The 23,865-nt window shown below is 40.6% G+C and overlaps 1 long non-coding RNA gene and 1 pseudogene across 1 annotated transcript; both read right to left on the bottom strand.

Moving 5' to 3' along the window:
- Positions 1-1,247: 1,247 nt before the first annotated feature.
- Positions 1,248-1,617, bottom strand: LOC102914242 (large ribosomal subunit protein eL31 pseudogene; annotated as a pseudogene).
- A 4,560-nt stretch (positions 1,618-6,177) lies between these two features.
- On the bottom strand, positions 6,178-16,662 carry LOC121824032 (uncharacterized). The gene is made up of 3 exons (XR_006065769.2): positions 15,541-16,662; positions 12,751-12,875; positions 6,178-7,983 (listed from the first exon to the last, which is right to left on the bottom strand). It is a non-coding gene; the product is annotated as an uncharacterized LOC121824032 (long non-coding RNA).
- Between the last annotated feature and the right edge of the window lie 7,203 nt (positions 16,663-23,865).

The following is a 23,865-nucleotide window of genomic DNA, read 5'->3' as shown; positions in this document are numbered from 1 at the left end:
CCAGAGGAACAGAACTGGTAGACCATGTAGTATGTTTGTTCATGTGAGTGTATATTTATGTGTGTACATGCATGTACATGTGTGATAAGCAGAGATTTATTGGGGTGTCAACCTAGTTTGAAGGTAGATGGATAGTCCTATAGTCACTGCCTGCAGTCTAGAGAGCTGGGAAACCAGTAGCTACTCACTCTAACAATCTTAAAACAACAGGGACCCATGAGGAAACCCCAGTCTGAGCCTGGAGGCCAGAGGTTCCTAGACAGACCCTGGCAACAGTCCGAGTTTGAAGGTTTAGTCCACTGTCCATAGATGATAACAATAGCAAAACCAAAAAGCAAAACACCCAACCAAACCAAACATGAATGCACCCAAGAGGAGCCTAGCATGCACATGTGGGCATGCTTGCCCCTTTGGTGTTTATTTGACCTTGATGCCCAGACTATTGGTTGCTGTAGCTCACACAGTCCATGTGCCAATTGTTTCTGCAAACCTCTTCACAGACATATTCAGAAGTGTGATTTACAGTGTTTCCAGGTGTCTCTACATAGTCAAGTGGACACCCAGTATTGCCCATCACATCTCCTGACACATTTCTGTTTCTGTTTGCTTCTGTCCCCCTTTATCTTTCAGGTGTAAGTATTGCTAGTTTACAGTATCCCTGGGTCTCAGTCACATCATATGAAAAGAGAAATAATTGTAGACTTCCAGTAGATCTGTTGAGTTAACTTTTGAATATTCGTGGCTACTTTGCCACCAGGCTGACAGATGGTTCTTCTCAAATTTTACATGGTCACTGTTTCAAAACACGGAATGTGTGCAAAGATGTTTGCTGAGCAAGCTTGTGTTTCTATGTAGCTCTGTTTTGACTTACATAAGTGTGTTTTGTTGTTTTCTTTTATGTGTGGGAGATACCAAAATGAAGAGGAAGTTGTTTTCCCCAGCCTATATTCTGGACTTAAATTCCTGGTGTCTAGACTTTTGTTTGCATGGCTCTGGATACTAGCCATGATGGGGTACTAAAGTCACTCTTTTAAGGGGGCATTAGCATGCATCATTGGCAAAGTAGTAGGGAAAACACTGATTTTCTTTCTAACTTTTTTTTCTTTTGGCATTCCTGGCAACGGACAGGGGTATACTATTTATTTATTTGCCAGCAGCAGTACTTATATTTTTTATTTTATTTTATTTGATTTTATTATTTTATTTGATTTTATTTAGTTCTCCAACTGTATTTGACACTCAGCAGCTTAGTTCTCATCCACATTGACTGTCTGTAGATTTTTGAATGTGGTAACAGGTATGTAAGTTACCAGTGTGTAGAGCTTGTTTGATGAGTCCTCATCCTCATTGTGTTTTCTGGACAAACGTACACGGATACAGTATGGAACATTCCTTATTCCTTTGGCCCAGACGGCCTTATCAAGCCTGGTATCAGTGCACATGCCTGGAGTCCTTATCTCCTTCATGGCAAATCTGGATTTCTTTGAGTGCCCTGGGGGCACGCTTCTTGAAGCCTACTCCATGGAGGCGCTTGTGGATGTTGATGGTGTGTTCTCGGGTCACCACCTCGTTGATAGCAGAACGGCCCTTCTCGCCACCCTTCTTTGTGGGAGCCATCGCCCGGGATCATTGAGCCTCGGGCCACCAAGCTGGCCTGCCCTGCGCCCGGAGAGCATGGAGCTGGATTTCAGAGCCAGGACCCCGCGGCCATACAGCAGAGCTTTACTTCTTCCTTTTAGAAGAAGAAATTTCTCAGTGAGGAGAGAGTAGCAGTTACTGTGTCAGTGGAGAACAGGGCTTGCTGCATTCCCAGAGTAAACTCTCAGAAATGCTGGGTGCTGCTTTGATGTACACAAAGAATGGGGAAGTAATAAGCGCTAAGAAGGATATTTTCTTTACACATCCGCCTCCACAAAATGTCCATGGCCATCTGGTAGAGATTATAAAAATGGCACTGTCCCATACACAGGATGAACTTATGTTAAAGTCTTCGTGGAGACATCCTGTTGCAAACATGTGGGCTGTGTACACGGAGCTTGCACATCAGCTCCCCTTTCTTTTTCTGGATTTTTTTTTCTTTTTCTGGAGCTGAGGACCGAATTCAGGGCCTTGCTCTTGCTAGGCAAGCGCTCTACCACTGAGCTAAATCCCCAACCCCTTTTTCTTGATTTTTTTTTTTTTTTTGCCTCACCTACAAGACAAGTCCTTACATATTAGAACTTAATCTTACATCTGCTTACTCCACTACACTTTCAAAGAGAGCTCAAGGCATAGCCAGAGCTAATACTGGTTCAATAAGTGACTTAGTTGATTTACTAAAGTATTCTAGATTCCACAAAGGAATAAAGTTTTAGCAGTTTCTTAGTATGCAAAGGCCATAAATGGCTGTTGCAGGTGGTGTGAGCAATAGCATAAAAGCTCATCTGACTTTGAAAAAAGATTCAGATGTGGACCAGGTGCCTAGGAACCACACCTGTGTTAATAAAGGAAACCATTCTTTTTTGGCTAGTAGAGTTTATGACTTTTGATAGCATCATATTCAAATGATTCATGTTTTGAGATAATGAAAATGCATCATCCTGCTTTTCATTTGCCAAGGTTAATGATAACCTCAAGCAGGTAGGTAGTTATGATTGTGAATTCAGGATTGAGCAATTGTTCAGAGAAGAGTCCGTGGTGGTGCCATAAAAAAATGGTTATGAGGTTGAATGAAAAAAGATTTTCCATGTTATTATAACCAGAACAAGTAATGTGTAAAATCTCATACTTCATTTAAACCAGCAATTATATAAATATGGCTGAGCTCACAGATTTTGGGTATTTACTCAATTGTAATTCAAATAATTCTACATAGTTTTTTGGGGTCTGCAGTAGATAGTACAGGCAGCTTTCCATCACCCCATCATCTTGGCCTTCACTGATGCTGTGCGGGTATGCCAGTGATGTGTAAGTGTAAATGTCTTGTTCGACTATATAGTTCCTGAAGAAATGGCTAATTTCCAGTTCCCTTTTTTCTTTCTTTCTTTGCTTTCAGACCAGCTTCTCAGTATGCTTTATTAATATGCTTGTATATGTTCATGTTATTAGCTAAGCAAATGTTCACTGTCCACCTCTTCAAGCACTGCATGCCTATTGACTCATTTAATTCTTGCAGCAGTCTATGAAATGAAAGTAATTTTCACTGTCTTTCTTTTGTTTTAAAATAAGGAAACAAAGAAACGAAGAGAAAGAGATGAAAGAGTAAAAAATAATTTATACATGTCTCATCGATGTTTGTTAACAGATAGAACACCTGAAAGGTCTCAATGCTGGTGATGCTTGCCCATATCATATCCACCCAGCTCAGAGTCCACATGGGGTGTTTCTGATGCAGAACTTTTCTTCCCAAGGCATGTAATAAAAATAAGCAAAAGGTATTAAATAATAATGACGAAGATAAATACAAGAGTGATTTCTCAATGAGCATTGGTTACTGTATTTTTGTTGAGACTTCAAGTCCAGGCATCAAAACATGAGAATTCTACAGCAGTTAAGAAACATTGTTAGCTGGGCATGGTGGTCTTTAATCCAAATATTCAGGAGGCAGAGACAGGCAGACCTCTGAGTTTGAGGTCAACCTGATCTACAGAGTTAGTTCCAGGATAGCCAGGACTACCCAGAGAAACTTTGATTTGAAAAACCCAACATTGTTAACTGTTCATTCTACCAAAGAAGGTCACATACCAGTACAATAGAAGAGGATCCATGGATACAAGCTCCATGTTGGAGAAAGGGAGTAATTATTCAGAGTGGTACTCAAAATAAACTAGCCTGGAGCCTACAAAGTTTTGCCTACGTGGTCTAAGTGGTTTTTAGACTGTGTGCGATGGTGGGAGGTATAAATCACACTAGCCTAGCAGGGCAAGTAGTGTTTTAACAGGCTGCTACAGTGCAAATCAATGTGGGGTTTTGGTAACATTAAACTTACAACATGGAAGAACATTCAAGCCCAGGGGTTTCAGCAACAGTAACAGCCCTTCTCACAAATCTATTGGTACAGATTGCTGATTTTGTTGAATATTTGAGAGAAGCCACTAATCATACTGCTGGTCTAGGGAGACCAATGAGATGAGTCTTTGTAAGTGAATGAGAAGGTGAGAGACCGTTAGTGACACAGTGTGAGAAGGATTTGATTGGCTGTTTATGGGGAGAACTTGGTTGTTAATGGCTCTGAATTATGATAAGGGATTAAGATATGTGGACTGCTTACAGAAGCTGGTTAAGGCAAGGAACAACACCTAGATAATCTCCAAAGGAGCTCCTTGTTTTTACCCCAGCAAGAACTATTTAAGAATTCTCACTTCCAGTTGTTAAAAACAATCTCCCCCCGCCCTCTCTGCTTTCCCTCTCCCTTCCCCTCCCACCTCTCTCTCACACACACTTTCTTCTGTTTTTTTTTTTAATTTTAATTTTATTTTATTTTTTTTGTAGTGCTGGAAATGGAACCTACAGAATTATATTGTACTTTACCTCAGAACTACAACCCTCAGTCCTGAATTAGTTTTAGACACCAAATTTGTGACTATTACAACATTACCAGGAAACAGTTACAACACTGAGTGGAAAATGTTTACTTTTAATTGAACAATTTATTTTACATTGAAAAGTGTGTTAGAAAAAATAAATACAGTCTCTCTCTCTCTCTCTCTCTCTCTCTCTCTCTCTTTCTCTCTCTCTGACACACACACATAGACATAATAGATTGAAATGTTATCATGCTACTTCAAGATCTATTATAAATTTGCAATATGGATCTTGTAAAGAAACCTATTTTTTGTATATGTTAGGTTGGGAGAGGTGCTTTGGGATCTTCTTCTCACAGTATTATCTTCCTCCAAATTACAGATGACTAGTCATTGATGATCATGTACAAACACCAACACATTTCCTTCAGTGAAGGCTGTTCTACTATAAGCAGTTAAATGCATCCCTAATATCACAGAGACATGCTTTTCACTATGATCTCGTATTTCAGTAATGTGCTAGTTCTCTATTTAAGTGTTTATTGAATTCTTGTGCATGTTGAACATAGTGTCCACCTGTTAGAACATCACACAGTCAGGATAGTGATTAGTACAACTCCTTTGTTGGAGTACAGAAACAATGATTATGTTTTATGTCATGAGAAAGCAGAGTGGAACACACTGTGTAGCTCTCATTACAATTCTATTGAAAAAAGGAAACATATGAAATTCTTTTTTGTTTTGCTTACATTGTCTGTCTAAATTTTATACCCTGCAAGTCACAGCACAAGGGCTAAGGTTTTCTCTAGAAAGCCAATAAAAACAACAAATATGTTTAAAAGACAGTACCATACAGAAAATATTGAATATTTTCTGTAACTGCTATGGCCTGGATTATGTCCTCAATTTATTATTTTTTTTGAGCCTTATCCTGTGATGTTACTATATTTGGAAATATGTCCTACAAAGAGTTCATTAAAGTTACATTAGGTTATAAGGATGGGACCCCATGTCTTTATAAGAAGATAAGGTAGAAACCACCCCTTTCCTCCACTTGGCACAAATACATCATTGAAAATAGTCTGCATCATCTTCAGGTCAAAAGAAGAATTCTCTCAACAAAAACAACCCTGCTGGAACCTTGGTCTTGAACTTCCACGCTACAAACCGTGAGAAGATAATTTTGTTGTTTAAGCTACCCAGGCTCTAGTATTTGTTAAAGTGGCTAGAGCTAAGACAGTAAAATATTGATTTTTTTTATTTCTTTTAATGCCTATATCATTCTTGATAGTAGCTACTGTTATTACTTCAGGGAAGAAAAGGAGAGTTCATAGAAATGTCTTGTTCATTTTGACAGAGCTGAGCACTGAAAGGACCAGGCTGAGGCTTCAGCTTCCCAAACAGACTGTATAACACACTTATATACAGAGTTAGTTTTGGAATTTTAAAATAATAATATTCATGTAATTCAGTCATATAAGTAATTACAGGAAAATCATGTAAAAATAATAGTCTGATCTCTCTATCACCTGAAATATTATTCCAGGAGGCTGAGGCACAGGGGATGAGGGAAGGAAAGAAACAGAGAGGGATATCACTGTTATAGAGAAATACAAAGAAACAGAATAGAAAACTACTGCAGCTTTGCTTGAGTCATTAATTATTATTAATTAATAATTAATATATTATATAATATATTAATTATTATATATAATATATAATTAATATAATTATTATATTATTATATTAATTCAGTGCATGCATGCACATAGGTCAGAGAACAACCTGCAGGAGTCAATTCTCTCCTTCTACCATGTGGATGCTAGTGATGAACTCAGGTCATTAGGCTTAGAGACACATGTCTTTGACAAGTGGGCCATTTCTGTCTGTCTGTCTGTTCATCTGTCTGTCTGCCTCTCTCTCTCTCTCTCTCTCTCTCTCTCTCTCTCTCTCTCTCTCTCTCTCTCACACACACACACACACACACACACACACACACACACACTCAAATGTCAGTATTCACATTTAGTGAGTTGTCTTGATTTTCTTTGTTTATCTGGCCACGAAGAGAACAGTAACTCTACTCTAAAGAAGTCATGGCCAGGAATAACAAGGTCCCCATAGTTGTTGGCTGGGGTCACTCCTTCAAAAGGATGCTAGAGATTACTGCTTTGAGGAAGGTGATAATGAAGACCCTGCTATTGCTTTGCTTCTCTCCCAGAATCTGCCTCAGCCTGTCAGCCCAAGATGTTATACCTCCTTTGAGAGAGATAACACTGAAAAAATAAATGGTGGGGAGAAGCAATGAATATCTAGCTGTGAGTTAGGAGACAGAAACATTCTGCGTTGGCCATTTCAGTTCACAAGGGCTAAGAGAAGTAAATAATACGACAGATATTTACTGACAGCTTGTAGATGTGCTGGACAGGGCTGGCTGAAACTGCTTCCTCTGAACGCTGTGACGGAAGGAAGGAGAGTGCATCTCTTCACTGTCTCAGTGTAGAATTGGGAAGTATTTCCTAACTACAGAAAATAATGAGCAACAGGGGCATGCTTACCTCTCAGCTCTGTCAAAGCCAACACAAGGAAACATTTCCCTGAAAAAACTCGTCAAGGTGCTGGAAGAAATGATCATTAGCAGTGACCAGGACAGGTGAATATGGTACATAAGATAAAGCTTCATAGCCCAGTTTACTTAATTTTGAAGCTCTGCCTGTGCAGTGTGGACTGGGCGTTGTCATGGAGAAGAATCAGTCCCGTTCTGTTGACCAGTGCTAGCTGGAGGCATTAGAGATTTTAGTGCAACTCATTGGTTTGGCATGTGTGTGTGTGTGTGTGTGTGTGTGTGTGTGTGTGTGTGTGTGTGCGCAATTTTGGGTTTTGGAAGTTCCCTGAAGCTTCTTTTCAGCCCAGGGAGCTGCTCTTTTCATTGCATGTCATGATCCATAGATGAAGAGAATAACAATTCAAAATAAAAAATTAAAATTGTTTTCAACCAGTTTGTAAAGCACACTCTTTTTTTTTTTTTTTTTTTTTTGGTTTTTCAAGACAGGGTTTCTCTGTATAGCTTTGCGCCTTTCCTGGAGCTCACTTGGTAGCCCAGGCTAGCCTTGAACTCACAGAGATCCACCTGGCTCTGCCTCCCGAGTGCTGGGATTAAAGGCGTGCGCCACCAACGCGCCGGCAAGCACACTCTTATCAAGCTTTCCTGCCTTTAAAATCTGCTTCAAATGCCAAAGGAAGCTGCGTTGAGTTCTTTGGCATCCCCTTGTGATGTTGTAAGAGGGTCAGCTTTGATGATTGCTCTCAACTGGTCACTGTCAACTTCTGGTGGGCAGCTACTGTATTTCTCATCTTCAAGGCTTGTGTCTCCTTTGCAAAGCTTCAGCCTCCACCACATTGTATATTGGCCAGTAGTTCTTGGGCCAAAGGCAGTGCAGTTATTGCAAGTCTATTGTAGTGTGCTGTCACCTATTTTGAACTGGAATAAGAAAATTGTTTTAATTTGCTTTTGGTTTAACAGAGATTTGCAATATAAAATAAAAACCAAGTAATAAATCATTAGTATAAAAACATAAAGATAGAAATATACTTTAAAATATATTAATATTTAAATATATTAAAATATATTTAATTAAATGTATAATATAATATAATTAAGAAAGAATTCCAAGATCAAATGGCAAGCTTCAGCAATACAAAATTCACAAACATATTTATACTATCCTAATATCTTTGTATCTCAATACTCTAATTTATAAAGTGGAAAACAGTAAAAAAAATTAGTTGAATTATAAAATAAAAAAAATCCCTCTGAACAATAGAGTGTTTGGAGAATTACATGAACTATTGCTTTTTTAAATATTCTTACAACTATTTTTCAATATAACAGTGCATGTTTCAGTTAAAAACATATTTATCCATTCAGGATAAAGGACACATGGTACCCATACACAATGGAATTTTGTTCAACCATGAAGAAAATCAGATCATAATATTTGCAGGAAAATAGGTAGAACTGGAAATTATTATGTTTAGTGAAATAATCCAGGCCATGGAACTAGAAAGGGGATCATAAGTGGAGATTTAAAAAGATTTTAAGGATGAGGGGGGAAAGAGAATACATGTGTCATGGTAGGAGGGGTGGGGTCACAGGAGAGAAGAAATTAGAATGAAGTACAATGACATATATGTGTGAGATGCCATAGACAAACCATTACTCTTTCTGTTAAATTAATCAATTAAAAGATTGAAATATCCGTTTGATTGTTGATGGACTTTTAGAATATTTTCCCATGCCATCATTATCAACTATGAGGCTGTGAATACTTCTGTTGGATATTTCTCCAGATCCTAAAGTGTAATAGCTCAGGCTCAAGGAGTTATACATTGAACTTTTAGACATTACTCGACGGTTGTGAAATAGTTTAATTTTATTATCTAGTTTAATTTGTATTGTTTAGATTAGTATTTTGTTAGTTAGGTGTTAGTTTACATTGTGTTTCCATGGGTGATGTGTTCATACTCTGTCTCTCCACTGTCTAGCTTACTTTTCCTTATTGGACTCCAGAGCTAACCCCCCTTTTTGTGCTATGTATTACACACAGAGTTTATTAGTCTGTACTTGTCTTTTAATTTTGCTTATGGTATCCTTTCTTGAATCTAAGGTTTTTTTAAATATAAATGAATATAGCTATTTCTTCTTTAGCATTTGTTGTTTTACAAAAGCCTTTTTGAAGAAACCCTATCATGAACTCCAAAGCATCTTTCTCTTACATCTCTTTTTTCTTTTTAGGGCAGGATCTAGCTCTGTAGCTCAGGCTGTCCTCAATTCCTGTGTGTTGGGAATATAGCCATGCCTGGATTGCATACCTTTTAAGTATTTTAGTGGTTTTGATTTTTATGCCTAGATTTTTAATAGATTGAACTATTTTTTTTGCATTGGATGTGAGTGGCAGGGTGATATTTTCCATGTAGATGAGCAAGTGTCTCATACTGCCAGCAAAGCCTGGCATGTGTGTGAGCCTGGTGGAACCCTGCAATCAACCCCTCCTCATGACCGACTGTGAAGCAACCCTCCATCCCTGACAGGCAAGGTCCCCTTCCCACAGTGCCCGACTTCAGAAAACTCTTGGCTGCTTGGACTTTTGTTTTACTACAGTTTCACTGATGGTTGAAAAAAATTTTGATGTATTGTGAATCTTCCCATGTAAGAACTCGGACCATGTCTCTATTATTTAACACTTAATTTTATGCTCTGTAGCTGGAGTTTTCTCCAGTCCTGACTGGCAGGACAAATCTCTCTCACCCACCAGTCCCACAGCTGCTTAAACCCAAGTAAACACACAGAGACTTATATTGCTTACAAACTGTATGGCCACAGCAGGCTTCTTGTTATCTAGTTCTTATATCTTAAATTAACCTATATCTGTTAGTCTATAAGTTGCTACGTTGCTTGTGGCTTACTGGTACCTTACATTTCGCTTTTCATGGTGGTGGCTGGCAGTGTCTCTCTGCCTTAGCCTTCCACTTCCCAGAATTCTCCTCTCTCCTTGTCCCTCCTATACTTCCTGCCTAGCTACTGGCCAATCAGTGTTTTATTTATTAACCAATCAGAGCAACACATTTAACATACAGAGCATCCTTAGCAATGTTCTTCAATGTATAGTGCTTCTACCTTTGACCTTTAGTTTATGTTACTGTCTTTATCTTTAGGATTGGGAAAACTTCCTGCCCCACATCAAACAGTCCTCCCCTCTCTCTGCCTTATGTCACTTAACAATGTTTCTAAGGAATGTGGTGCACATCCTCTCTCCGCATCTCATTGGTGAGATATGATGAGGTTTCTTGGCTTGATAACCTCAGTTTCCTCATCTATGAAATGGAAAAAAATAGAGAAAATCAGTGTGACACGTATAAGAGATAAATTATGGTGTCTGTCATGGGACAGATTGTTCTTTTTATATAAGACCAAAGTATCCAGAGTAGAGAGGCAATATGTCTGTAAATCAGCTCTCTACTGTTCAGAGAGACATATACATTAAGACAGAGAATGATGAATCAAATGGTAGCAAAGTGACAATATTTGAAATTCTACCTAAAGACTGTAAATGTATCCATTTTACTATTTTTGTAATTTAAACAAAGTATCTAGAAAAGAGGAAATTATTTTGAAAATGATGTTTGATACCAAGGTTGAATCTTCTTTCATTTGGAACTCTATCACTGAAGATGCCAGACTGAGATATAGTTCTCTCATTGTTTTCCCTAAATTAAAATTCAGTCTTGTTTACATTTTATAACCAGTAAATAATGTTAATTATGTAGTGCAGTAAGCCTGACTCCATAATTAGCCAGACTGTAATTTCTAAGGGTTATCTGCAATTAGAAGCCCCATCCCCTCTGTTCCTGGCATGTTATCCCAGGATTTGCTACTTCTACATAATCAGGAATGAGTGCATAGTCTGCCTGACTGATGTTGTCTGACATGGATGCATGCGACACTACAGAGCAAGAGGACAAGGTCACCCTGGGGAAAATCAGCTTTCACAAAGAAGGCTTTCGGGATGGACTTCAGGGAGTCTGAATCTTTTCACATGATACTAAATTAGTTGGATGTAGGAGGGCATAGCATCATAGATTTATCATTTTATGGAGAACGAAAGTTAAATATTTGAAGAGTCCTTGTACACATGAAGGACTAGAGTACACATTTCACTGTAGGTAAAATGAGCTCTTGAGTAGTTTGTCTTTGTGACATTCCTGTCTGCCACATTTTCTTCATTTTCTTCCCACAGCAAATTGAGAAATCTGGCCAAGGCTGTGATCTATAGGGGAGGTATTCAGCCTGAACTTAAGATATGCTCAACCTAGAAGCCAACATTCCTAGGTGCTGTGGGATGTCGTTCTGTATGTTGTGAATGTGTGTTGCTCTGATTGGTTGATAAATAAAATGCTGATTGGCCATTCTGGGAAGAGGAAGTCAGAGTTAGGAGTCATCAACCAGACATGGAGGAAGTAAGATGACAATGCAGAACTGAGAAAAGGTACCAAGCCACATGGCTAAACATAGATAAGAAATATGGGTTAATTTAAGTGTAAGAGCTAGTCAGTAATAAGCCTGAGCTAATGGCCATACAGTTTGTAAATAATATAAGCCTCGATGTGTTTATTCGGGTCTGAGTGGCTGCTGACTGGGGGGGACACAGGTAAACCTTCAGCTACACCCAGGAACAGACTTCTCTAGGGCATGCTGGAGAGGGGAGGACAGGATCTCAGTCCAAGTAAGTCTGATGCAAAGTCCTGGATTAGCAGACAAATTTGGAAGGCGCTGCTAGCTGTGAGTCAGTCATCTCACTTTCTAAACCTCAGATCCTCTCCTGTCCTCAGTTACATCACTGGTCTACCCTTGAGAGTGTGGGGTTCTCAAGCCTGGGCACCCAAAGCAGAAACATCTCACATTGCAAAAGTCTGGGAAATGTGCCTCAAGAACAAAGAAAAGTGCTTGGGGTTCCCACCCAAAGGTCCAGTGCAAAGGTCTCTCTCTCTCTCTTTGTCTCTCTCTGTCTCTCTGTCTCTCTGTCTGTCTCTTCCCTCCCTCCCCATGTGTATGGTATAGAGATGTGCTTTCTACACTACCACACAGAACATTATTTTCCAGTGTAATGTAGACCCAGAGTGCTGAGATCTCAGCAATGCGAGATCAAGTATGGTGGCTGACACCGAGCCAAGGCTCAGAGCTCTGTGGCATTGGCCAGGACGTATGGCGGTGCCAGCAGTGGTAAGGCACTTTTGGCAGCAGCAGCAGCAGAGACTGTAAAGGACCAGAGATAAGGAAGTTGCCACAATGTAACTTAGAGAGCTGTGTTCTTGGGTTTTGGAGTGAGATGCCACCTGAGACCCTCAACTTCCAATGGAAAAGAGACGCTATAGTAACAGAGCAGGGAGAGAGGCAGGACCAAGTAGTCCATGTGGTATAACAGCTTAAAAAGCTAACAGAAATATGTATTAATTGGAAGGTTATTTGCATCCCTCTAAAAGAATCGTCATCTTGTAGTATTTCTACCATTTCAGTTTGCATACATTTATTTATTTGACTACACCACAATTAGTTCTCTAGCAGTCACAAAAATCAGTGCAATAGGGAGCCTAGTCTAATCAATACCAGATTCTACCTTTAGAAAGCATGGAGGAGAGATGAAGTCAAACCAGGCTTTATTTATTTATTATTGCATATGTTAAAGCATACCTTAACTTGTAACTAGCCAGATAATGGAGGTTGGAAGACAACGTTCAGGAGGTAGTTCTTCCCTTCCGCTCTGGGTCCCAGGTATCAAACAAAGAATGCCAGGCTTCAGGAGCGAGCACTTTCGCCTAAATAGACATGGTTAAAACAATATTTTAGGAAACTTAAGTATTCCCTTCTTCGTTTTACAACCAACAACATAATGCTATATTATAATATATAATTATATAATAATAAATTATAATTGTATGATATTTACTCCATGTAGATGATTAGGTCTATCATCATACAAATGTAATGTGAATCATAAAAGGAAGTAATAATCCTCTGGATTTGCTCCTACAGTAGTTAGAAACGAGAAGAGTAAAGACTTCTTGGGGCTGTTGTGCAGGACAGAGAAAGAAGATGATGGAGACAGAGCTGCCTACAATACCCAGGCAGAGGGAGAGACCTGGAGGACAGACCTGACAATGCTGTGTTTGCTAGCTAGACGTGGTGTATCCCCTCAGAGCCCCAGCACTCAGTGGCGTTTGACAGGGAAGCTGTAGCCACTGTGAGACTTTTCATCACGACAGTCAGCGATCTCAATGCATTTCCAAATTCTCAGCATGTGCAGTCTTCCTGGCACCCACCAGGGAAACCTTCTGAGGTCGATTGACTACAGACTCTACTCACAAAAGTTGATGATCCAGTTCTGCCAGGCAGAAAACAGACTGCCCACTCACCTCCATTTTTACTTGGAAGTCCAGAATCAGCTCAGGGTCACATTTTGTCCATTGCTAATGTTTTTATATAGCCAATAAGATGTAGCAGAATCACAGGTCCATCATTTCTCCTGATGGCTCCTGGATGAGGTAGATACTTTTTTTTTCTACAACAGCGCTTTGCAAGTTATTAAAAATGTGCTTGGACAATGTGAAATTAAGTATGACTCTAATTTATAGATTTATGGGGTGAAGTTTTTAGATTCAGTGTACTCATTTCCTATGAATAATTCAAAGAAAAAAGAATACTCAGTAGAGACTTTGAGCAATGGATATAAAAGTCAGAACATCAAGGGAATAATCATCTTTTAATCTTTTCTTTATTAAATTTTAATTTAAAAAGCATTTGGCTGAATATTGTTTTACTTCCATTATCATTAAAAAGTCATGGTGCTCACTTGGTATTATTTTGTGTGCATGCACCAATACAATGATTTGTCAGTATTTGAAACTTCCCTGTGTAAATAGTGATTGTTTAATAACTGTACTTTTAAGAGGAAAGGTTAATGTTCTTTGTGGAAATAGGGTTTCAGCAGTGAATGCATAACCCCCCACCCCCACACCACATATTCATTCACAGCACACACACACACACACACACACACACACACACACACACACACACACCCTGACTTGGGTCCTATCAATCAGAGCTGTGGGTTCTTCTGTTTTGCTTCTTCCTGAACATCTTCCTCCCCGACAGCTATGTTAGCATTAAGTCACATGGGGGTTTCCTGTCTCCACTCGACATATCTCTACCTGTTCACTTATGTAGCAGCCTAAATAGGTTTTCCATGTTTAATGTTCACAGAAACCATGATCCCAACCCCATTTTGTGGTTTCTCATGCCACGGAAGATGGCATCTGGCCATCCCGAGTTCTCTTTCCAGCTCACTCACTGTACCACAGCCATGCTAACTCCAAATTTTAGGACCCGAGGCCCTGACCTGCTGCTCTTGGTCTGAATGAACCTTAGATCACTCTCAAATATGAGGAACCTTCCAGGTCTCTCAGTCCCTGCTCTTTCAGGGACTCTACCACTACAGATCACCAGATATTCAGGAATTTGTCTACCCATTTAAACCAGCCCCACGAGGGCTGGAGCAGCAAATGAACGAATGTTTCAAATAGGACGACAGTGGGAAAGAATCCAGGGCCACAGGCCTGGTTCTAATTAGCACACCTGAAACTGCCCTGAATAGGAACTTTTCACTGCTGTGTTCACACAGATCTACTCATCCCCCCCCCCCCGTCATTTCTTTGCTTCTCAATTCTCCTGATTTGAGCTCGAAGGCATGAAAATAATCCGACAATCCTAATCTCCATCTTCATCCCAGCATAGCATTCCTTTCTTCTTTTTCTACTTTTACCAAAAGGTATCATGTGTGTCTGACTTCTTCAATTACAGAGTAATTAAAGACATGTTGCTATTTTTCTTTGGTAGTTGAGCACATGCTTCTACACACACACACACACACACACACACACACCTGTGTATATAATTTTACATACAATGTATTTTAACATATGACTACTATGTTTATTTAAATATATAACTTAGAATTTATAAACTTATAAATAGAACTTGAAATAGAATTAGAATATATATATATATACACACACATTCTCTCCTTACTTAATTACAGCTACTGCTTTTGAATGTAAAGGCTCCAAGTTCATTTTTAACAGGAAATATATATTTTAACAAGTTAATTTTTTAACAAGTTGATATTTCTCACATTTTGTCGCCATCTGTCATTCAGTAGACTATAAAAATCAAATATATTGGCGACTAACCTTTGATTTATAAGGAAACATATATATATGTTTCCTTATAAAATGTTTCCTTATATATACTTTGTACCCAGTCTCCGGGGGGGGGGGGGGGGGGTGTTAGGGCAATTTTGCTTTGAAACAATACTGACCTCTTGTGGTCAGGATGGTTTATGTATTTGTATTTTACCAGTAGTTTTTCCATCTCACAATTTCTCTATTATTATAATATTTATTTTCTGTCTACAAAACTCACCACAATGTTGGTGGTCTAATTCTATCTCACCAAGGCAAGACTTAGGAAACGGTCCATTGGTAGAAGAAGGCACAGCTCCGTGTGGTGAGAACTCAGTGTGCGGCAGCTGTGGACTTCAGTGAGGCTATTTCTCTCTATACCCGTGTTTTCGTCTGGCTTCTCCCATTTCTACAAAAGCTGCCACTTCCCTCTAAAGGCATCAGAGCTGGCTGTTCTTTGTTAACCCAAAGCCTATTAGTCTCTCATCAGTTTATTTTCACAATGTGCTGTGCAGTTCTCTGTTACCTGCATCTTATCCACTGCTGCCTTTACTTCCCCGACAAGGACTGTGTCCCGGGTCATCTCTACCTTAACTCACCTCTATTCTCATCTATTTTCTTTCCCACACTTGTGTTGTCCACAGACTGGTCACCTTTTCATGGACCGATAAGTGAGAAACTGGAGGTAAGAGTTTGAAGTGCTTAATGAAGATTTGACCCAGAATAATTTCATGTAAATTCTAACGTAAGAATAAAAGCCGGCTCATGCTGTTACCATCATTTCTTGCCCATTTTGTCTTCTAGAACTTTATTCCTATTGTCTTTTGTAGCAGCACCTGCCAGCCAGGGTTTGGGAGGAAAGTGTTCTTTGCCTGGGGTGGGGGAAGGGTTGACTAGTCAGGCTCTGAGGCTTCCTGCTGGATTAACCCTTCCCAAAGATCCTCTTGGTGAGTTGTTCCTTTGCTCGCTCCACATGGTCTCCTGTTGGCATGCTGCATGGACCTTCCAGTCAACTGTCACTTGAGCCTAGTAACTCAGCCTTCTTTGTTCCGTTCAGGGCACTTCCGGGTCGTCTGCACACATTCCTTCAAACCCGTTGTTGACTTGGATGGATCCTGAGACAACTTTGCTGCAGTTACTTTTTCTTTTCCCATGACCGGTTGGACAGGGGCCTCTGCTCCAAGGTCCACTTCCTGGTGATTCCAGTCTTGTCGATTGTATCTCGGTTCCCATGACAACCACCACAGCAACACATTGGCACAGGTGCCTGGTAAGGAAGTCATTTCTTTTCACCTGGTTCCTCTTGGTGAAGGAGCCTAAAGATGGGGCTCAAACACAGTCACATGTCAGAAGAAATGGAAAGCAGATAGTGGCAGTCTAAATTGTTTTCCGATTTCTCTGTGGGACAAATGTTAGGAACTCAGCTTTAGAGAGGAGGGTGTTTGAAATTTGGTGCCCAGGGCACAGAGCTAGTAAAGAATTGATTTGAACATGTCAGCGGCATTAGTTTCTTTGGTGTTCTAACAAGTTACTACAGCTGAAGTGGTCCTAAGCAACAGAATCATTATCTCACCCTGAAGGCCCAGAGTCAACAGGGTCAGTTCCACCTGGAGCTCAGAGATTGTCCTGGCCCTGAGCTTTGGTGGCTGCAGGAAGATCCCTTGCCTTGGTGGTACTGTCGCTGCAAGCTCTGTCCCATCTCATGTACCTCCCTCTGTGTGTATGCCTGTCAAATCTCCTCTCTCCTTTCATAAGGACCCTACCCATTGTTTTCAGTATGACTTACTCAAAATCAAGGTTGATCTCTGTTTAAGGTTCTAGATTACAGTTGCTGAGAAACTATTTCAAATGTCATAGTCACAGGTTAAGAGGCATGTGGGGAGTATAGGACTTGGGCATATCATTTTGAAGGGACACTTACTATTTGTCTTAGTTACTTTGCTACTGTTTTGACAAAAGACTATGACTTATAGAATAAATTGTTGGAGTTAGGCCTCACAGACCCAGAGTCAGAATCCATAACAATAATGGTGGGGAGCATGGCAGCAGGCAGGCACGGTCCTTGAGCATTAGCTTCGAACTTTTATCTTGATGCATAAACATGAGGCAAAGAGAGTCTGTTGAAACCTCAAAGCCTGTCCCCAAGTGACACACAACTTCCAATAAGGCCACACCTTTATAATCCTTCCCACACAGTTCCACCAACTGGAGGCCAAGCACTCAAGTATCTGAGCCTATGGGGCCAATTCTCCCTCAAATCGCCACATTTCATCCATCTATTAATCAATTGTAATCAATCCATTACGATGCTGACCTTTCCTGTACCAGTGAGTTCATGCCATGCAATTTAGAAATAACTCTCATACTCGCTAGGTGTAAGCCCAGTATACAAGCTACTGTTGTTAAGGACCATGCTTATTCATTATCTATAATTCCTTAGTGCCTACCCAGTGTAGCCCAGAAAGGAACTGCCTGGGAGGAAACAATGGCCATCAATCACTATGGTGAGGCATCCTTGCATGGGAAACTCCGCCCACTTCTCCATTACAACCTGTGGACAGTTAGACCTCTATGCATAAAGTCATTATCCCGTGGATACAAAGGAAAAGAAGTATGTTGGAACACAGGGAAGGAGTTGATCTTTGAGTAGTACTTCATGGTTATCCCTTTCTATGATATACCTAAAATACCTAACCGGCAGCTGATTTATGAATAGCTAAGGAGACTAGCAAGACTGAAGAAAACAACCTTATAAATTCATTTTGAAAGTAATTACTGAAATATAATTGAGTCTCAAGGGAGTATGTGTCATATAAATTGTATAATTGTATAAATGCTCTTCCTGAAAAGACAAGAGCAGGAATTGTGGAACATCCTTTTTTTTTTTTTTTTTTTTTTTTTTTAAATGTCACTCATAAGAGAAAGCTTTTAAGCTAAACAATAAAGCAGTTTACTGCTTTTCAGACCTGAAGTTTCAGGGATTCTTTGGTGACTTCACTGGAAGGAAGTTAAAAATAGTGAGATTAATTCCAAGCACAGCAAAGCCTGACTATGCATTTCAAAACTTGATTTGCATTTTAAATATCCAGGGGTAAGAGATTTTGTTTGTTTGCTTTTGTTTTTCTCTTACTCCTTGAGAATGTGATGTAAAAGACAGCAGTCTTAAAGGAAATGGCATCCAGCGCCAGGAGGCTGACTGGTAGGTGGTGGGGTCTGCTTGGAAGGCTTCTCTGGAAGATTCAGCCTTCCCAGCTGTTCCGGAAAGTGAATTGTTCTCCCAGTGTGGGTGTGGACACAGGACAGCCATACCCCAACTTCTTTGCTCGCTTGAAAAGATGCGAAGACTGATTTTTAAAAAGAATAAATCTGCGATGAGAAAACGAGATCAGCAAAACCAAGGCATGGTATACCTTTTGCTTGCTTCTCGGTAATGGGGTTTTTGTGAACAATGCCCCCTTTCATGGATATCTGCTCTTGCACACTTCTTGTGTGAGAATCTCTTTGCTGGTGCTGTGTGCTGTCTGAACGTCCTGTAGGCTGGTAACTGGAGGAGCCCGCTAGTTAATGCAGGAGCCAGGCCAGCAGCGCCCCCTTGTGGCAGCTCTGGCTTTAAACAAAGTCTAAGGATTTAATGTTAGGACAAGCTGAATTTGATTTATATGCAGTATTTTCTTTTTGTTGTTGTTTCCAGCTTGCCGGTGTAACTCATTTTTCTCACCTACAGTGCCATTTTAGTTAAGCCAGTGATATATTCTTAGGCTTTACGTTTAGGGATGAACTCGGTGGATTGGGACAGACCAAGTCTAATGTTCAGAAGTGAACTTAACTTTCAGTACTAGGAGAACTAGTGGTCAGGGAGGAGGCTTCCAGGTCAGTTCCAGCTTGATTCCTCTACATTCTGTGTCCAAAGTGTGTGTTTTCTTCAGCAATAGGGTCTTACGTTTGAGTTCTGGAAGGCAACCAAGGGCAATGGCAACAGCCCATATAATTTTGGGAATCTTTTGGACTCCCGGGACCAACAGCTAAGGGGGTGCGTTCCTATTGCCTGGCACTGGTGCTTTTGTTAGTTTATGGCTCTTCACGAGAGCATTATCACCCCAAGTGGCAAAACTCCCTTCAAACTGTTTATGTACATGTTCAAAAACATGAAACAATGTTTCTCTATGACCTTTTCAAAAGTCCTTGTTTTATCCCTCCTCCTGCTTTTTCCATCCGTATTGTCCTCCCTCCCCATTTCCTGTTAGATCCCTGCCTTGGTTTTACTCATTTCCAGCTTTTGTAGTGCCTGTGTCCTCCTCACCCCTTCTCTAGAGCCCCCTTCCCATCCTCCCGTCCCCCCCCCCTTCCCCGTCCCCTCCCTGTCCCATGGTCTCTTCCTACTTCCTGGCTTCTGCAGTCACTCCATGTTTCAAACTCACATCTGAAGATCCACAAATGAGAAACCTTGAGAACACGACACATTCATCTTCCTGTGTCTGGATTGCTTCAGTCAGTAATATTTTTTAGTTCCATCAATTTAAATATCACTGAACATAAGCCATTGCCAAAAGCCTGTGCCAAATTCTTGTCCTTGAAGATTCTCGATATTTAATTATTTTCTCATGACTAAATAGGTTTCCCCTAATGTGTTGTTGGTGATGTAACCCAGGGCCACAGGCAGAGAAGTACTCTACCCTAGCCACTCTCTTGGCGCAAGATGAAGTATAATTGCACCCATTGTTTTTATTATGTCATGATATACTATTCCCTTTACATTTATTGGGAGTCAGTGTATAACTTCTCATGACTTTCTCACTAACCACCAACATCTGTATCTTGTGCAATACTTCATAAACCAGCCCATTCTCACCTTGAACTCTGTGTGAAGTTATTTGGAAATTCAACTTCATGTGTGAGAGGCATAGGTTCCTTAGAGCAAACTGGAGCTGTCAGGGCCTTCGAATTTATGAAAACAAATTAAACAAAACAAAACAAAACAAAACAAAACACCCCCCCAAACCAAACCAAACCAAACCAAACCAAACCAAACCAAACCAAACCCTCCAATTTTCAAATCAGAGAATTAAAACTCAGAATTAATGCATTTCATGGGACCCAAGTATGTGGTATTGAGCTTTGCTCAAACGCCAGAGGTTTTGGCACGCTAATGAAATCAGTATTAAGAATTTTCTCAACAATGTTTTAACTTTCAGCTTCTTTTTTTTTTTCTTGCTATAACCACTTCCCCACCTGTCCCTTGAGGTTTGGTTTAGCTGGAATAATGCAGATAGAGGGTAATTCAAAGGTCATTTAACATACAATTTGCCCAGACATTATCGCAGATTATATTTAGAGGACTCTAAATGAGTGCTTAATTGTACAAATAATCAGTTCTAAGGCAGCTGGTTTCAAGGCCCAGGCGTCTGTCTTCCTGGTACTCCAGTCCTGTGAGAATTGGGGCTGTGATTCATTCAGGCAGCTGTGGGGAGGGTAGAAGGGATCAGGAGGTGGTGAGCGTATATGTGCAAGTGCCAGGAGGCATACTTTACGATCGCCCTGAAAGACAGAACCTCAATATTTTGGGGTCATTTCCCTCTAGGTCTGAAATCTCTTGAATTTGGAAGGCAACAGAGGGACTCACTGTGAATGCTGGAACTCTGTAATCATCTAACGACCCAACAATACACTTTCTATGCTCTTTTCTCTTTTCAAGCACACTTTGGAATGAAAAATGTTTAGATTTTAATCTGCCATAAACCACTAGTGTTAGCTGTGCTTCTATGTAGTAAATTACACCAAAACTTAGCAGTAAAAATGCTAGACATTTATTATGTGGATTTTTGTGTTTCAGGAGTGCCGGCATGTTGTTGTTTGCTTTTTGCTTTTTACTCTTTTTTTAGGGGGTGGTCTGCCACCCAGATCCCAAATAAATCACACACAGAGGCTTCTTTTTAATTATAAATGCCCAGCCTTAGCTTTGCTTGTTTCTTGCCAGCTTTTCTTAAATTATCCTGTCTACCTTTTTCCTCTGGATTTTTTCCTTTTCTTACTTCTGTATATCTTCGGTTCACTCTTACTCCATGGCTGGCTGTGTGGCTGGCCCCTGGAGTCCTCCTTCTCTGGCTATCACATCTCTCTCTTTTTATTTATCCTCTCTGCCTGCCAGCCCTACCTATTTCTCTGTCCTGCCTCACCATTGGCCATTCAGCTCTTTATTAGACCATCAGGTGTTTTAGACAGGCACAGTAACACAGCTTCACAGAGTTAAACAAATACAACATAAGCAAAAGTAACACCCCTTAATATTCTACAACATAGACATAATTTAGTTGGGTCTTTGGGCTTAGGGTGTCTCAAAGGTCGGAGTCAAAGTTTCAGCAGGGGCTGTGAGTCATCTCATGGTTAACCTTGGACAGGCTAAGGGGTGGTAGCCTCTGTTCCTACTTTTGTTCTTGGCTTCTCTCATTGAATGAGAAACAGAGAGGTCCAGAAAAGGCTGGGATGTTTTCATAATCAATTCACTGTTTTTGGAAGTGGGTCACTGGGTCTAGAGCATGTTCTTGGAAAAGGGACTGGAGATGTAGCTCAGTGGTAGAATCCTTGCATAGTGTGTGCAAAGTCCTGGATTTGAAGATTCCTACTGCTGCTGCCACCGCCACCACCGCCGCGCCGCCGCCGCCACCACCATAACCACTGCCCCCCCCCATCACATTCAATATAAATGCATGAAGTTGTATTGTGTGTGGCCCATTATGTTCTTTGTCCCAGTCCTTGACATCCCTGAAGGGAGGTTCTCATGTGTCAAATGGTGTCCTGTTTCTTTCTTTCTTTGTTTTTTTGCCAGCTTGAGACGATAGAATTGTCTGATAAGAGGAACCTCAGCCGAGAAAATGCCTCTGTTGTGGAACATTATTTTAACTGGGCAAAGATGTGTTAACTTTGTTCATGCTGCAGAATATTACTTTAACTGTGTAAAGGTGTGTTACTTTTGTTTATGCTGCATATTTTAGGGATGTAAGGATGTGTATTTAATTATGTAAAAATACGTTGCATTTGTTTCACCTTGCCTGCCTAAGGTGCCCAATTGGTCTAATAAAGAGCTGAACAGAGAAAGAAAAGGTGGGCTGCCAGGCAGAGAGAAACAGGAGGAGAAATCTGGGCTCAAGAAGAAGGGAGAACAAGGGAAGAAGGAGGAGAGAATGAGGGACCAGAAGCCAGGCAGCTGTCATCCAGCCAGACATAGAGACAGCAAGAAAGTAAGAAAAGGTGAAAAGCCCTGAGGCAAAACGTAGAAGAGAAACAGGTTAAGTTATAAGAGCTAGCAGGAAAAGAGCCAAGTTAAGGCTGAGCATTCAAAACTGATAATAAGTAAGTCTCTGTGTCATGATCTGGGAGCTGGTGGGTGGCCCAAAAGAAAGCAAGCCTGGTACATGCCTCCACTAGGTCTGCTTGTGGGCGAGTCGGTAGTACATTGATTAATGATCCATGTGAGAGGGCCCAGCTCACCCGGGCAGTGCCATCCCTGGACAGGTGCTCCTGGATGTTACAAGAAAGTAGTCCGAGCAAGCCACGGAGAGCAAACCATCAGGCAGAATTTGTTCTTCCATGGTCTTTGCCTCAGCGCCTGGCTCCAGGTTCCTGCCATGACTTCCCTCATTGATGGAGTGTGATAGTAAGATGAAATAAGCCCTTTCCTTCCCAAGCTGCTTTTGATCATGGTGTTTTAACACAGCAAATAGAAATCCTAACTTGCTTATGTCCAGCACAGCTCCAAGGACAAACCTGACTAGAGCAGCAAGGGAATGGAAAAACAGACAGACAGATACACAGACAGAAAAAAGCTGGGATTGGGTGGTCTGGGCTCTTAGCTGGAGAAATCACAGCACCTGGGAAGCTCAACATGTTTATTATATAGAGTTGACTGAGAGGCAAGGTTATTGCATATAGCTGAAGAGGCCAGTTTCATGGTATATAGTGGGATCAAGAGAATAGATGTAGCCAGTCTCAGTTGGAGCAGTCTCTGTAAGGGAGCAGTCATTAGGCTATAAACATCCAGGGCAGGAGAAAGCTATGGTGGACATTTCTGCACCACACATTATCATCATTCACTTATGGACCAGGCAGCCCATTTTATCATAGGTCTGAGGGTCTTTGACATGCCCTGCATGTCAACACACACATTCATTCAAGACTTCACTTAGGGTCTTCTCTGCTTCCTCCATCGACTAAAAAAATGATTACTGTAACCAGAGGTGGAGCTTTCTGTCCCTCCAGCAACTCTCAAATTCCCAGTGGCCGCTTCCCAAATAATTGACTCAGAGGCTTAATATTACTTATAAATCCTCAGCCAGTCGCTTAAGTTTATTACTAACTAGCTCTTACACTTAAATTAGCCCATAATTCTTATCTATGTTTAGCCACGTGGCTTGGTACCTTTTCTCAGTATGGCATTCTTATCTTGCTTTCTCTGTGTCTGGCTGGGGACTCCTGACTCTGCCCTTCCTCTTCCCAGCATTCTTAGTTTTGTTGCCCTGCCTATACTTCCTGCCTGGCTACTGGCCAATGAGAGTTTTATTAAACCAATTCA

This window comes from Peromyscus maniculatus, chromosome 19 (assembly GCF_049852395.1).
Source record: "Peromyscus maniculatus bairdii isolate BWxNUB_F1_BW_parent chromosome 19, HU_Pman_BW_mat_3.1, whole genome shotgun sequence".
Lineage (NCBI taxonomy): Eukaryota > Metazoa > Chordata > Mammalia > Rodentia > Cricetidae > Peromyscus > Peromyscus maniculatus.
The sequence above is the reverse complement of the archived record's forward strand: the minus strand, read 5'-3'. Positions and strand labels throughout refer to the sequence as shown.